Source organism: Callospermophilus lateralis, chromosome 4 (genome assembly GCF_048772815.1).
Source record: "Callospermophilus lateralis isolate mCalLat2 chromosome 4, mCalLat2.hap1, whole genome shotgun sequence".
NCBI classification, from domain to species: Eukaryota; Metazoa; Chordata; class Mammalia; order Rodentia; family Sciuridae; genus Callospermophilus; species Callospermophilus lateralis.
Window position 1 is genome coordinate 126,839,714 of NC_135308.1, and position 15,368 is coordinate 126,855,081.

The 15,368-nt window shown below is 36.8% G+C and overlaps 1 protein-coding gene across 2 annotated transcripts in view; it reads right to left on the reverse strand.

Annotated features, from left to right (window-relative positions):
• Positions 1-14,607, reverse strand: part of Osbpl8 (oxysterol binding protein like 8) — a 192,452-nt gene extending 177,845 nt beyond the window's left edge. For both annotated transcript variants that reach the window (XM_076854889.1, XM_076854895.1), the window contains exon 1: positions 14,209-14,607. The gene's annotated coding sequence lies outside the window, so the exon portion shown is untranslated. The remainder of the gene's footprint in view (positions 1-14,208) is intronic.
• Between the last annotated feature and the right edge of the window lie 761 nt (positions 14,608-15,368).

Below are 15,368 nucleotides of genomic sequence, written 5' to 3' on the forward strand. Positions count from 1 at the left end.
AAAAAAACTAATGATCTACAGTAGAAATTCAAAACCATAAGGATGCGTTGGAATTATCTGGAAAGCTTGTTCCAAAACAGAACCCACCTCCAAAGTTTCTGATTCTGTGTCTGGGTAGAAATCAAGAACCTGCATTTTAAATAAGTTCCCAGGTGACAAACACTTTAAGAACCACTGGCCTACAGCATTCTCCCCTTGAATGAGCCACAGGTACTTTAATTTCAAACAAAAAGGTCTCCCAGCATCTACCCTAATTACTCTTCAAATCATTCTTTACACACCATCCAGAGAACCATTCTAAACCTGATCATTTCAGTGCTTTGTTAAAAATTCTCTAATGGCTTCCAAGGGTCTTAACATTAAAATCAAACTCTTACTGTGGTCTCGGGCCTCAGGTGATCTAGTTCCTGTTTCCTGTACCTCACTGCTAACTCTCAATTTTTTTTTTTTTTATTTTACACATTTTTTTCCACAGTCACAGTGGACTCTTTCAGTTCCTAGCAAAGGCCAAGTTCCTTGCTGTTCCAGAATCTTTAAACAAGATGTTCTGCCAGAAATATTCTTTTTTCCCCCTCAGCTTTGTCACCTTCTTTGACTTTCCTCCTCTCTGGGTCAGCAAATTTTTATATCATCCTATGTTTCTTCCTCTTAGCACTTTCTACAATAGGTTACACAATAAGTTGTGCAATTAGTAGTTTACTGTCTGTTCCCTCCCCGTCCCCACATACAAACTAAATCAGAGAGCATATCTGTTTGGTTCTTACTGAACTGCCAGCCCCTTGCACAGTAACCTGCACTCAAATCTGTTAAATTAGTGGTCTTACAATATTAAATTGTTTTGAAACTTCAAAGGGAAAGTAGTATTTTTAAAAAGAACTAGAAGCGTTTTCTGGAATCCTTTTAACTATTACTAATGAGGATACTTTATTAAACTTTAGTCTTCTGGAAGTTCAAAAAAAAAAAAAAGAAAACTAATGCCTTCAAAAGACACAATGAAATCTTCACATCACAAGTTCATCTGCAATAGGATAAATAGGTATATTATTGTTTGTTATCTATACCAAGTACAGCATTCATATCCAAAAGCTATTCAGTTACATAAAATACAAAAAAGATAATTTTTAGAAACAATTTAACTTAGATCTAAGCATGAATGAAAGAATACACTCCAATGGGATAGCTTCCTGGAATTAAACCTAGCCACAGATAATCACAAACTATATAAATACTAATATAACCAATAATTAAATAAGTTAAAGTAATTTTTGCAAAAAGTTTACACATAAGCCTGCATCAAAGAGTATAATTACATGGGGTAGCTGATGGCCATTAAACTGAGCCATAGATAACCACAAATTAATGAATATTAATAAAATCAATAATTACATATCAGGCAAACCTCTGCAAATATTGTTCTATAGATTCTGATCTTCTTCAAAATGGAAAGAATAACTCATTCACCAACTTCTTTCTCCAAAGTACAGTGCTAAATCAGCACACCACCAACCTAAATGGGAAACAGAACTAATAAAAATAACAATCCTAGGATGTAACTTTAACTAATATAGCAGAATTTATATCCAAATAAAGGTCATTGCTATTCAGAGTATCTGCTTTTAGAGACTACTTTAAGTTGTCATTGCACAAAACAATTTTGGAATGCCTCTTTTTAATCACTTCCTTACCTACCTTATAAACGATACAAGAATAGGTTTCATCCCTCTCATCACTGCTTATTTTTAAAATGACACTCCTCCTTTTGTTCTCTAATTGAGGTATGAGACTTGGTTCTGAATGACTTCTTGCTTTTCCAAATATCAAATCCATTCTCAAAAGACAGAATTTGCACTACAGTATGTAGGTTAAGAGAATACAGTTAAAGGCACTAAAGAAGTGCAAAAGAATAGTTCTGAAAATATATTTTGAATAATGATATTACTGAAATAAATTCAAGATAACTTTGAACACACTAATCATCTTTTAGACACATAAGTTTTGGTATATCTATTTAAAAACTGGTTATATTTCTACTCAAGGCAAAATTCATAGCAGACCTGATATCTGACTTCTAGTCTTCCTGATTTATTATAAGCTACAGATGAAAATGGAATAAGTTTTAATAAAATTTGGTGGTCAACTATTAACAATATGGCTGGGGAAACAGTATGGTATATTAAAAAGAACATATCTATAGAATGAATTAGGGCAAGGTTCAACTTCTCACTTAGCTCCTTAGTAGCTACATGACTGAGCACATTACTTAAAAATGAAGTTTGTCAAACTGGTATAACTTCATCTGTAAAATATAATAATACCATCTATTTCAGAGCTATTATAAGGATTATATTGCATAATATATTACCTGATTAGAATTCTAGACTCTCAAATCATCCAGGACTCCTTCAAAAGAATCTTAAAGACTTTTCTGTTCCAAACTCTCCATCTTACTAAGACCCAGAGAGACAGAGTGGTTTGCCAAGGTCATACATTTACTTAGTAGGAAAGATAATACTTCTGGCAGGTTTCTTATTTTCCCATTGCATCTGTTTACTCAATCAGCTGGTGTTTTTAATGCTTGGTTCCACAGCCTTATGACAGAGGTCTCAAAGAGTAACTCAAGTCCTCTTTTAATTTTTTATTGGTGCATTATAATTATACATAATAGCAGGATTATGCCAGATTCATAAATGTACATAATTTGATCAATCTCATTCCCAAGAAAGTTCCCTTTTTCTCCCTTCCTCCTTTCCCTGCTCGTCTTAGTTTACTCTACTGATCTCCCTTCTACTGTTATTATTATCATTATTATTATTTTCAATTAGAGTATAATTATATGTATAGTGAGAAAGCATGCACGTGCAGGATTCATTGCAGCATATTCATACATGGACTTAGTGTAATTTGGTAGATTTTGTTTTCCAGTACTTCCCCATCCCTCTCCTACTACCTGCTCCCTCTTGAATCCCTTCTTCTACTCTTTTGGTCTCCCTTCTATTTTTATGAGATCCCTTACAACTCAAGTCCTTATAGGGAGAGTGTTTACAATTATGATATTGGCAAATATATATTAATAATTTAGTCATACATATTGTCTGTTTTTAAAGTTCTATATTTTAAATTATGCCTAAAATTCACCGGATTCTACATAAATTTTTGGTGTTTTCCTGGAAGATTATTTTTTATTTTCCCCCCAGTATTAGGACTGAACTAGGGGTCCTTTGCCACTGAGCTACATCCCCAGCCCTATTTGTTTACTTATTTATTTATTTATTTAGAAACAAGGTCTCACTAAATTGCTAATGCTGTACTTGAACTTGGGACCCTATTGTCGCAGCCTCCTCAGTAGCTGAGATTATAGGCCTATGCCACCATGCCTGGCTGAAAGGTATTTCTTTTGTTTCTTCCCCACATTTTTTATTGGTGCATTATAGTTGTACATAATGGTGAAACTTGTTATATATTCTTACATGTACACAATATAACAATAAAAGTTGGCCAATATCATTCTTCCATATTTCTATTTTCCCTCCCTCTACCCTTATCCCCTTCTTCTTTTCTGCTGATCTCCCTTAGGTTTTCATGAGATTCCCGCTCCCTGAAAGGTTATTTCTAAAGAAAATATGAACCTTGTTTTTAATTATTGTGCTAGAAAAAATAAATGTGTTTCTCATTTATTAAGTATGGCAACTGGTTATAATAAACCAGAAGAGTTATCCAGTTTCTCACAAGTAAAAATTAATACTCATACTTTGGCTGAGAGTTCATTATTAAGGATCAAAAAGTTTGAAACACAAGATCTAAAGTTAATTCAAGGGCTGGGGATTAAGCTCAGTGACAGAAAGCCCTGGGGGTTCAATCTCCAGCACTCTCCCACCCCTCCAAAAAAAAGTCTTTAAAGTTAATCCAAGACAGTCTTATGAAGTTTTATTACTGATATTCAATCCCAAAAGCAATTTCTTCATATCTAGTAAAGACTAAGAATGGCTTTCTAATTTGGGCATGAAAGAAAAATGAGTATCTGAGAACCTAATTCTGCCCTAGATGTTCTTGGGTTTTAAATTCTAGGTATAAATTACTACAACCAAAGTACTCACCATTTTTAATTTATAATATAAGTAATTACACTTCTGTGTGCCAATTCAAAAAGGATCTATGAGGACACAATTTTTAATACTTAAGAATAATTATCAAATGAGAAACAATGAAGATAACTCTTATATTAAAAGCCTACTTCTAACAGAAAACTCTAATCAACATAACAGAGGAAATTCTTAGTGAATATTTTAGAAGGCATTTTTTTCTGCAATTAATTAAAATCACATTTGTTTTATAGTCACAAAATGCATCACTGATTAATTTCAGACAAAGAGTTTGAAGAGGCTAATTACTACCATCATGAATTATGAAAACCCTCAAAATAACCAAACAAAAAATACCTTGCTAGTTAACATGCTAAATATGTTAAGCAATCAACCTCTTAAATTAATCTCTGTTTTTATAGAGTAATATTTCCTCAGTAATGACAGGTTTGTGGTTTTTTTTTTAAAATTTAGATATCCTAATCATAAATTCTTGGGAAAATAAATAGCCACAATTTCCCAAATAAGCCTTTGAAAATATTTGAAATGTTATCTATATAATGCTAAAAAGATTCCATTTTTAATAGCATCATTGAGATATCACTGACACATAAAAAGTAGATATATTTAAAGTATACAAGTTTATATTTGAAAAGGTACCAAAATTTTAAAAATAGAAACAATAAAGGATTCAGTCAATAGAGAAGAAAATTAATCATGACAACAGACATTTGAAATGGTAAATGATCAGAACACATGAAAAAGTAAAGCAAAAGACATATAGCCCACATTTAATCCAATCTCTGGATTCTAAAATCAAGAGTTTGACAGAACATATTATAGAGAAAGTTCATAAAAATCATCAGAAATCAATCCATGGCATTAGGGAATATTTACAGCTTTGACTTCCTTTACACAATGAGCAAATAAATGGCAAAAGAGCTGACTTATATTCTAAGCTACTTTAAGTTTGGAAGGAGTATTTACCATGTAGGTTCTATAATACCTTACATAATCAGACCAAATCTTGGGGTTTAAGCCTTCTAATCGCAAGCTGATTAGAATTTCAACTTCAGTGAAATCAACATTTTTAAAAATATGGATTGAAAAAATTCTGATTGCAGCAGAAATTCTAACTCCAATCATAAAAGACACACATTCCAATGGTCAAAACCACAACTGTAGAAAAAAGAACTTCAAAGTCTCACAATCAAAAATTGAACAGGACTGAGGGGCAAATGCAGCAATATCATAGAAGACGGGAAAATTCTTTTTCATTTACTTCTCTGGCTCCCATGTGAAAAAAGAATAATAATATCTCAACTGACTGGATATTTGAGAAACAGAAGTTCTAAATAATCAAAATGTCACCAGGGTCAATCATTTAAAGCTCTAATGCCAATCTCTGGAGCAAAGTTACTATTTCACACATAATTCTAAATGGTCTGAATTTTCAAATAGTAAATGAGAAACAGCAAGAGAATCATAGTGACATGTTCAAGTTAGACGATAAGAGGAAACAGAAAAACTAAGCAAACAAAAATTCAAAGAAGTTCAAGTTTTAGGACCAATTGTCTCAGACACAAACAGCGATATAAAACAACAATGAAAGGACATCACTATATTTTAATACTGTATCTTGACCAAAACTTCTACAGATAAATCTGCATTCAAAATAGGTTTTGTATCTCCTGTTTAAGAAGCTAGAAATGGACTTCTAAAAAAAAAAAAATGGTGGACTAAATATAAATTTTCCCCAGTTACTCCAGATACTAGACTTGAGATAAAAACAATTCATAAAAACAGAAATAAAACCATAAGATCAAAGATTTAAAATCGGGGATAGGTGTAGACAGGGAATGCATTTCTGAAAGATGAAAGTATATATGAAAGTTGACATACCTAACAAGCAGAAAAAGCCACAGCCTTGCTATATCCTTTAAGAGTGATACAGAAATGATGGAAATCAATGTATCTAACAAGATCCCAAAGAAGTATGATTGCTGAGTAAAGGATATAGCAGAGGGTAAAAATAAATACTAGAGCTAAAAATAGAAGAACTGTTACTTGATTGTATAAAGAACAACTGTTATCTTCCATCCCTATCTCGAAGCAAAACCTAAATAACTGACATTTACCTCCACACACATACCCCAGGCAAATCCTTTCTAAGTGAGTAACTGTCTAGGGACTAAGTGGGAATGCTGGCACAGAGTAAACCCTTCTCATCTGGCATTTAAAGAACCCACATCCTGGCAGCAAGCTCACCTCCGTCTTCCCCTAAAATAAGGCCTGCCAAGGGACGGACCCTATTCTGTACTGCCCTGCCCCCAAAGTACTCTAGCCAGAATTCCTACTCAAAGGAAAAATCTAGTACAGAAAGCAGTCCAAGGAAAAGCGTAGGAGGGAGGGAGACCCAGAATAGGAACCCAATCCTATTGAATGGTGAAGCAAGAATCACCAAGCATTATCAAGAAAAGTAAACTTGAAAAAAAAAAAAAAAAAAACGGTTACAAAAACAAACAAGAAAACTGACCAGAGGGGAAAGGAGGGTAATTAAGGAGACAAAAGATGTATTTTAAAAATCTACTTTACACATTCTGAGACTCAAGATGGTATTACAACATTGTATAAGAATGCAGAAAAAGAGAGCAAGAAAATTTGTTGACTGCCCTCCAAAAAATCAGCCAAAAGAAAACTGAGGGGAAAAAAAAATTCCCAGAACACAGAGCAAAAAGAACCACAAAATGTAAAGACAAGATAAGTAGGCTCAATCTAAGAGAAAAAACATTTATCTAATGAAGAACCAACAAGCAAACAAGAAAATGAAGAAAAGACAATACCAAGGACACTACAGAGGAGAAACTTCGTAGAGTTTGAAAAAGAATTTAATTCAGGGGAACTGAATGTCCATAACAAATACAACAAAAATAACCTCTACACCTAATTACAACTTAAAAGAAAAAAAGATGATACTAAAAATGTATAGACAGACTAAAGAACCAATCACCTTAAAAGGATAGTAAACCAGATTGATATATATGGTTTCTATCAGCGTCTGGATACTCAGAGCAATCTTTTGGAGTTCTAAAGGTAAATTATTTGTAACCAACAATATTGTATCCAGCCTAACTATCAATCAAATATAAGAATAAAAATAAAGACATTTTTGCACAGAAGAGCATTGTAAAGTCTGTCTTTCATACACACCTTTTTCAGAAGTTACTTGTGCATGTACTTCGTGGGATAGAAAAAGGAAAAAGAAAAGAAAGATATATAATAGAATGTTATATATAAAAGAATATAATGAAAGGAAGTCAGAGAAAGAGACCTAAAAGGTAGCAGTACAAACTGAGTCTAGGTTACAGACAACTCCAGATAGAACACACAGTACAATAGGTAATATGTAGGTTTGGGGTGTGGGAAAGCAGCCAGGACTTTAACACAGGCATATAGAATAAGAAAGAAGGTAATTAGAAAAGCCAAGAAAAACAGGAAGTCCTATCCAAATACTTTTTAATTCAGTGGTAAGATTTTGGTCATATCCAAATAAAATTGCTGAACCTTGATAATATCAGCATTTTTCTTCTGATAGCACAGGGGCTGCTTAATAAAGATCTGTAGATAAGGAATTATAATCTAAGCATACTACCTGGCCCAGCATTGAAAAATATGTACATAGTCCAATAAAGTATCAACCACATTGGGTTGCTTTGGGTTTTTTGTTTTGGTTTGGTTTGTGTGTTGGTACCAGGGATTGAACCTAGGGACACTTAACAACTGAGCCACAGCCTCAGCCTATTTTGAGTCTCATTAAATTGCTTAGGTCCTTGCTAAATTGCTGAGACTGGCTTTCAATTTGGGATCCTCCTACCTCAACCTCCTGAGCTGCTAGGATTACAGGCATGCACCACCATACTCAACCATTTCATCATTTAGAAACAATGTATGGGTTGGGAATTGAGGAGAAAACATGTTACAAAGACAATAAAAGGTAGAGCCACAAATTTAGGAGGAGGAGAGAAAAAAGGAGGAAAAATATGAAAAATTCAGGTAATGTCTAAAGTTCAGAAATATAAGTACGGTCAACAATCAATTTAAACTAGGATGTTTTATAAAAGCAGCATTACTTCCTTTATTATATATACATCAACAACCTTCATGAACCCTATCATTCCTCTAAAAGGGAAAAAAGTTCTTTAAAGATAATTGAGGTTTTTTCAATTTCTTTCAGATTCACTCAGTCTTCAAGGTGGCAGAGGCCAAGGATGGGACTATTCATTGTACAGGAACTGACAACAAAGAATAACCCGGCCTAAAATACTAAATACAAATTGAGAAACACTCATTCCTATGATAGTGTCTGAACATACAAAAAAGCTTTCACAAGCATAGGGAGTGTTGTGACTGGTCTAAACAGATTCATGGACTGCCCTCTGGAACCTCACAGGCCTCTGAGGTTTAGCTATAAGCCCTCAAAGATTCTATGACATATGCCAATGAGTATGCTTTATCCACTAGATCTTCTCGCTTGGCCACAATCACCTCAGCTCCTATTAGTATGGATATTCTTAGAACCTCAACTACCTCCTCTATTCAACCATGACTTATAGTTAAGACAACATTAGATTCTTAACATATAAACTCCAAGTTTTTAGTAGCTTCACAATTAAATTTACATTCTATTGTAGGTGTTCCTATTTGTTGCATAGCTTTCTTCTACACAGTAATTTGGGGATTCTAGATCCTTCCAATCTACCACCAGGTAAAAGCTCCAGACTCCGCATCTGGCCTCAGACTGGAAAAGATGAAGAAAGAAGACCTATTTCTCTGCCGCTTCAACCCTGGAGTAACTATCATTTTCACTCACATGGCACTAGTGAAACTCAGTTGCGAACAAGAAGGTGCACAGATTTTGATGTGCATGAGCTACACCCGCCATTCCCACTATTTCTCCTGCATGGTCTCACCCCCAAAATGGGAACCTCAAAACAGGCTTGCTGGCCTTCACTGCTAACTTCTATTTCCTTCACTACGAGTATCTGAGAACCCCCAGATCTTCTTTCATACCACATTAGAACGATGAGAAACTCACAGGGTTCCATTTCTGGTCCCCCCTCAGATTAAATACACAACTATCTTCCCCTGCAGCCACCCCTGTCAGTGTAAGGATAGGCACAGGGTAATAAATGGTTAAATGGCTTACAGGTTTTGACCTCAAGCAATCTGACTCCAAGATTATGCTGTTCTGCCTCTCTAGATTTCTAAAATAATAGGTGATAACAGAGTCCTTCCATTACTATCAATACATTTTTATAAAGCATTCACATCTTACAAAACAGCCTAAGAAGGATTACAAACCGCATACTATGACGGCACAGCACTATTTTTCTTTAATTCTAAATGCTCATGTTAAATGTTATTATGGTCATGATACACAAAAATTAAATAGTAAACAAGCCTAATCTCTAAGAAGTCCTTCACCCTACTCCCCACTTGAACAAAGTACCTATTCCTTCTTGTCAACAGCCCCACACCTCATTACTACTGCCCAATAACAATATTACTTAACTGCTCTCTTTCCAGATCTGGTAGGCTCCCATTCCACCAACACATACCTACAAAACTTCATAATTTTCACAGGGATCTAATCCTTCTTTGTAAGAAGCTTTGCAACCTGAAAAACTACTGCTATTATGTAGACATTTGGCACCTACACCACCCCCCCCCCAAAAAAAAACAGGTTTTTTTTAATGGTGGTCATTTCAATGAGATAGATTTCAATTATATAGATTCATGTACCTCAAATATGACTACATAAAAACCATTCATATAAATTCTGCAAATCAATCTTATTCTTTACAAAAAAAAAATTTTAACAAAGCATCCTAAAACACTATGCTCTTTTTATTTCTGGTTAGTCCAACGATTACTCCCAGTGAGAAAACAGCAGGTTTGCTATATTTGCTTTATTTCAAGTATTTTTATGGTTTTTAAAAAGAATGTCTATAATCCAAGCAGCTTGGGAGGCTGGGGCAGGAGGATCTCAAATTCAAAGCCAGCCTCAACAAAAACAAGGCACTAAGCATCTCTGTGAGACCCTCTCTCTAAATACAATACAAAATAGGGCTGAGGATGTGGCTCAGTGGTCAAGTGCCCCTAAGTTCAAACTCCAATACCCCAAAAAAATGATATCTATCAAATAAAAGTGAAATGAAAAAAACTATATATTTCATCAGAAATGTATTTTTAATCAAATCACACAGAAAAAAAAAACAGATTTAGAAACATCATAAGGTCAAGACCTGTCACAAGGAACAACTACAAATGAACTATTCAAGGCAATATAATAATGGTTGTTAAAAAGGTTCCAAAGCCAGCAGTGCAGTTAAACTTCAAGTTTAAATTCTTTGGTAGGCTCTACTACCTACCACTTCTCAGTGCTTCCAGTTTAAGAAAGAAGAAGAAAATAGCCTGACATTTGGGGTCCTTGTGAGGATTAAATACGATGGCATGTGTCAAGTACTTTTAGAGTAGTACCTGATATATAGTTAGAAGTCAACACACAAAAGTTATTATCATCATGACCAAACATTCCTCTAAGACTCCAAGACTCTCCCTTTGAACCTATCAATTTTTAACAGTCCTAAATCAAAAAGCTCCTCATTTTTATTTCAAAAAAAGTCAAGCTTTAAAACCATTTCCATTTTTATTCAGTCCTTTGTGAATACAGAAGACTTTATGTAACTGGCTTCTTTATCATTTGAAAACTCAAAACTCTTCCTACTCTTTTTATAATAAACTTTCCTTCCAAATATTATCCAAAGAACAGGTTGCTCCACACATCAGGAACAATACAAAGAGTTGACAAAATATATTGAAATTTTTAGATTCATAAAAGAACAGCTACTGGAGGAAAAAAAAATTTAGATAAGAAGTGATACAGAAGTCAATTGTTCTGCTTTTAAAATACTGAATACTATAATAAAACACAGAAGGTAGAAATGTTTATGGTTCACTCTCGCTCCTATCACTAAAACCAGAGATATTAAGAGCTAAAGTTTTCTTAATACCTGGAAAACTTCTTGTTTCTTCATGACAATAAATAGAAGGCATAATAAGCAGACAATTTCTTCAAAGACAAATTCTGTAGGAAAGAAAAAACTAAAGGGACAGATTTCCTATTCCCTTTGACACCAGGCTATCTTCACATACACAGCATACACCAAGACCCAATAAAAAAGTTTCCCAGGTTAAATGACGTTTTCCCCTGTTCCCAAGCTAACCTCATCTCACTGGTCTACATCTAGTTCACACTACATTACCACATATTCCTTTTGTTCTTCAATCATGTATCAGGAATTTTTTTTCATTCTACAACTATTGAGCACTTGGAGATAAAAGAGTGAACAAAACAGTCAAGGTTTTTAACTATCATGTGAGAGCTTACATTGTCTGGAACTTTAACAAAGGGAAAAATAACAGGGTATAAGAGTATGATGTTCCAGAACAAGGATTTCTTCCTTACTAGCTCTCTGCCTTGCAAGCTTGGCAACACTTTTTAAGAAGAAAAAATCCTTTTATCATGTCTTCCAGACGAAACTTTCAACTTTATGACTTTGCAAGGAGATATAAATGGTGAGGAATAAAGTGGGAGGAAAGAAGATCTGAATTCTCTCAGGAGACTCCCACATACTGACATGAAATATGCACATATTAGTCCACACATCTATTCCTGTGTCCCATCCACAGGAAACTATACATACCTCTGTCACAACAGCTCCAATCAAAAAACACTTCTATTGATTTCCTTGTGCTCGGCCACCTTCATTAAAAGAAGTACACTTCTCAGAGGTGTTTTTATTTAGGTTGTTCTTATGTCTCATTTTTAAGTCGTACTCATAAGAATAAGTTAAGATCTATATCTTCTACTTTTGAATTTCATGATTTTCCAAATGACTGATATAAATTGTCTTCAACTTTGGATATAAAATAAATATTAAAGTATAAAACTTCAAGTATTGCAATTAGGGCAAAAATGTTCCCAAGTGATGGTACAAAATTACATGTAAGTATCAATTCTTTGTCTTTCATGTTTCAATTCAAGTAACCTGCTCTTTTTTTTTTTTTTTTTAAGAAAAGAAAATGGACCTTTATTTTTCACCATACCCCTAAGTAAATGAAAAATGGATTAAAAACAAATGTAACACTGAAAACTGTAAAGTTACTAGAGCATGGGGGAAAAGCTCTTAATAATGTGCTCTTGGTGGATTATTTATAAAACAAACCAAATTGAAATGTACTAAGCACTCGCTAATTAAAATTCTGCAATTCATCCTTTTAACAAAAGGCCTTTTTTGTAATGCACATTCTATAAATTCAAAAATTTTATCACTTGTCTTAAATCAAAGCAAATTGAAACATAATTTCATTATATATAATTGGATAACTATCCCCAAAGTATATTTTAAGACTAAATTTAAAAATGAATCCAGGAACTAAATAAGGTTTGCCAAATGTCTTTGTGCTGTGTGTTATAAAAAATACATACTTCATTGCTTCTAAAATGCAGTAACACTCTAACTGAAAAAACAGAGCAGCATCTTCCCACAGATAAACTAATAACTATTATAATTCAATGAAAGAAATAAACCATGACCGTTTTTTAATTAAAAGTATTTCTAAACACCTGTGTTGAACATTGTGGCTCCAACTGTTCACATGGAATTTGACCACAACAACTTAATCTCCATAATTAAAGATCTAAAAGGTAGCTCTTATGTTTCATCTATTCTCTTTGAACTGGCATATTATAGTCATTCCATACATAATTGCTATCAAAAGAAAAAAACAGAGTAACATATTTGATATTAGTTGTACTTTTAATAGAGGATATTTTAACTTGCATGAACTTTTCATTCTCCAACCTGTTTTATAAAATTAGCATAATCTCAATAATCTCACAGAAAAACAGGTTCTAGCAAGCATAGAAACTGAGCAGAGACACAATCAAGTTTAAATGATAGTATATGGAATGGACACAAACTAATGAGCAAATCACCTGTTCCTGAATAATTCTTGCTCTCTCTGGAACCCTAAGTGTGACACACACACACACACACACACACACACACACACACACACACACACGATTATCTGAAAAGACCGAAAGTAGTACTAAGTGGGAGCTATGTTTCACGTGAATTAAAAACTCAGCCCTACACAGGATATTTTAATACTACTCAGAAGTCAAGTATCTTCCAGCAGCAGAAAGGCGAAAACTTCATTAAATTACTCAAAGCAAATAAGCTTATATTATCAGATAAGTTTTCCCATATGTTTAGGGAGGAGCCCAAGTTACTTATTACTTGAGAGAGCATTCAGATAAAATGAAATTAGGTTATGTTCCGCAACACAGATGTCTCTCATAAAGTAAAGTATTAAATGTCTTTTGTGAATGGAAAATCTGCATATACTGTTGCTTAGCCTCAGCTGGTCTTGAGTGGGTGGCTGAATGAACCAAAAGCACGCTCCCCGTGAAGCTCCTAGAACCTGATTCCACTCTGGAGAAAATTGAGAAACAAATATTAAATTGAAAAGTACAGCAAAGGCTTCACCTTTCCTCCTACTTACAAGGCCACAGGAACTGAGGTTTAGAGAACAGCATAGTGTCACTGTGCAAGGGCGGGTGCGGTCTGCGGTGCGCGGCACAGCCTTTGGGGCTGTCACCGGAAAACCTGAGCCTCGCCTTAACCGCGCGGAGCGACAAAGCGCCAGCTCTCAGGGGCGCGGGGGCTTCCGGAAAGACCAAGCCAAGCGCCTGTCAAACTTCGGGAGGAGTAGACACCCGGGCGATCAAAATGCTCCAAGTGCCCCTTACCCCGTCCCTCTGCCGCGGCTTAGTAAGCCTGCAGACGCACCTACTGTGGGCCCCAAAACACTCAACCCCCGCCCGCCTTTCCGATTCTCCACTCCAAAAAGGACAAAGGAGCCAAAGAGGAACTCCTCTGCTCCAGGTGGCCAGGAGTCCCCGACGGCGCGAGCTCAGAACGTGGGAAGAAGGGAGCGCAGTCGCCCAGAGGGGGGGCTAGCCCGCCGCCCCCGGACTCGGGACCCGCGCGACACTCACCGGTGCGTAGCCGCTGGAGAGGCGGCACGCAGGGTGCCGGTTCCTCCCGCGTCGGGGCAGCACCGGGGTCTGGGGCCCTACACGCGTCTGGCCGGACCCCAACTTATTTCGGTAGGGGTCGCCGGCGGCAACTGCGGCGCGGGCAGGATGGAGGGCGCTGCCTGTGTAGCTGCCGCGGGGGCACGGCCCACGAGCGGGAGGGACCTCGGCCCCGCGGTCCACCAACCAGGGCGGGCCCTCTGCTTCCCTCCGTCTGCCCGCTATCGGCGGCGGCTACAGCCACTGCCAAGGCTAACGCGACAGCCGCTCCGGCTGCCGCTACCACCGCCGCCCTACTGGGAACACGTCGCGGCCTAATGTTGTCATCCGCCGCGTCGCCGCCTTTCTGGGCACCCAGAGCCGCCACGATCCTTCACATTCTAGCGCCCTCCCCCTCCCTGCCCCGCCCCCGGCTCGCGGGCTCCGGCCACACCCCCTTCCCGTCACGTGACTGCGCGCGGAGGCGGCCAGTAGAGTTGCTTCCCCAGCAGGGCTGGCGCTAACCAAGCGGTGGCATCTGACAACACCTTGATGTGCCAGAGTGTCGTCGCAGCCAAATCGCTTCCGCACCCCCCCAGGGCGGCCCCGGGACTCGGGACACCGCCGTGGGCCCGCGCCTGCGGGCCAGCGGAGGCGAGGCCTTCTAAACTGAACCTCCCGGGCCCTTCCCACCCTGCAGATACTGCTCCGCAGAACTTCGGACCCCACCTCTCCAACCCTGGGCTTGGAAAGTTGCATGCAAACAGGCAAAAAGAGGGCATCATGGTGTATAGTATCTGGCTCGAAGAGCTTTCAGTAGCTGCTTGTTCTTGTTTCTATTAGCACGTTAATTGTGGCATTTAATTTACTGTTTTCCTCATTAGAGGTTTTTATTTTTGGTTAGACGGTGGTGTGTTTCAATCACGCTGGCATGAAAATAACCTAGCAAAGTAATTTTTGATCTTAGTCATGTTCAGGATCCTTCATGCCAGTTTTACAGTCGTTACGTTTTACAGTGTGTGAGGTTGGTGGAGGTTTAAACAGGGATTTTAACAATTCCTTTTCATTTTTAAAATAATGCCCAATTCTTTATTTTTTTAAGTACCTGCACTCTTGGACTTAACCTTTTACCTTCCTTTTTA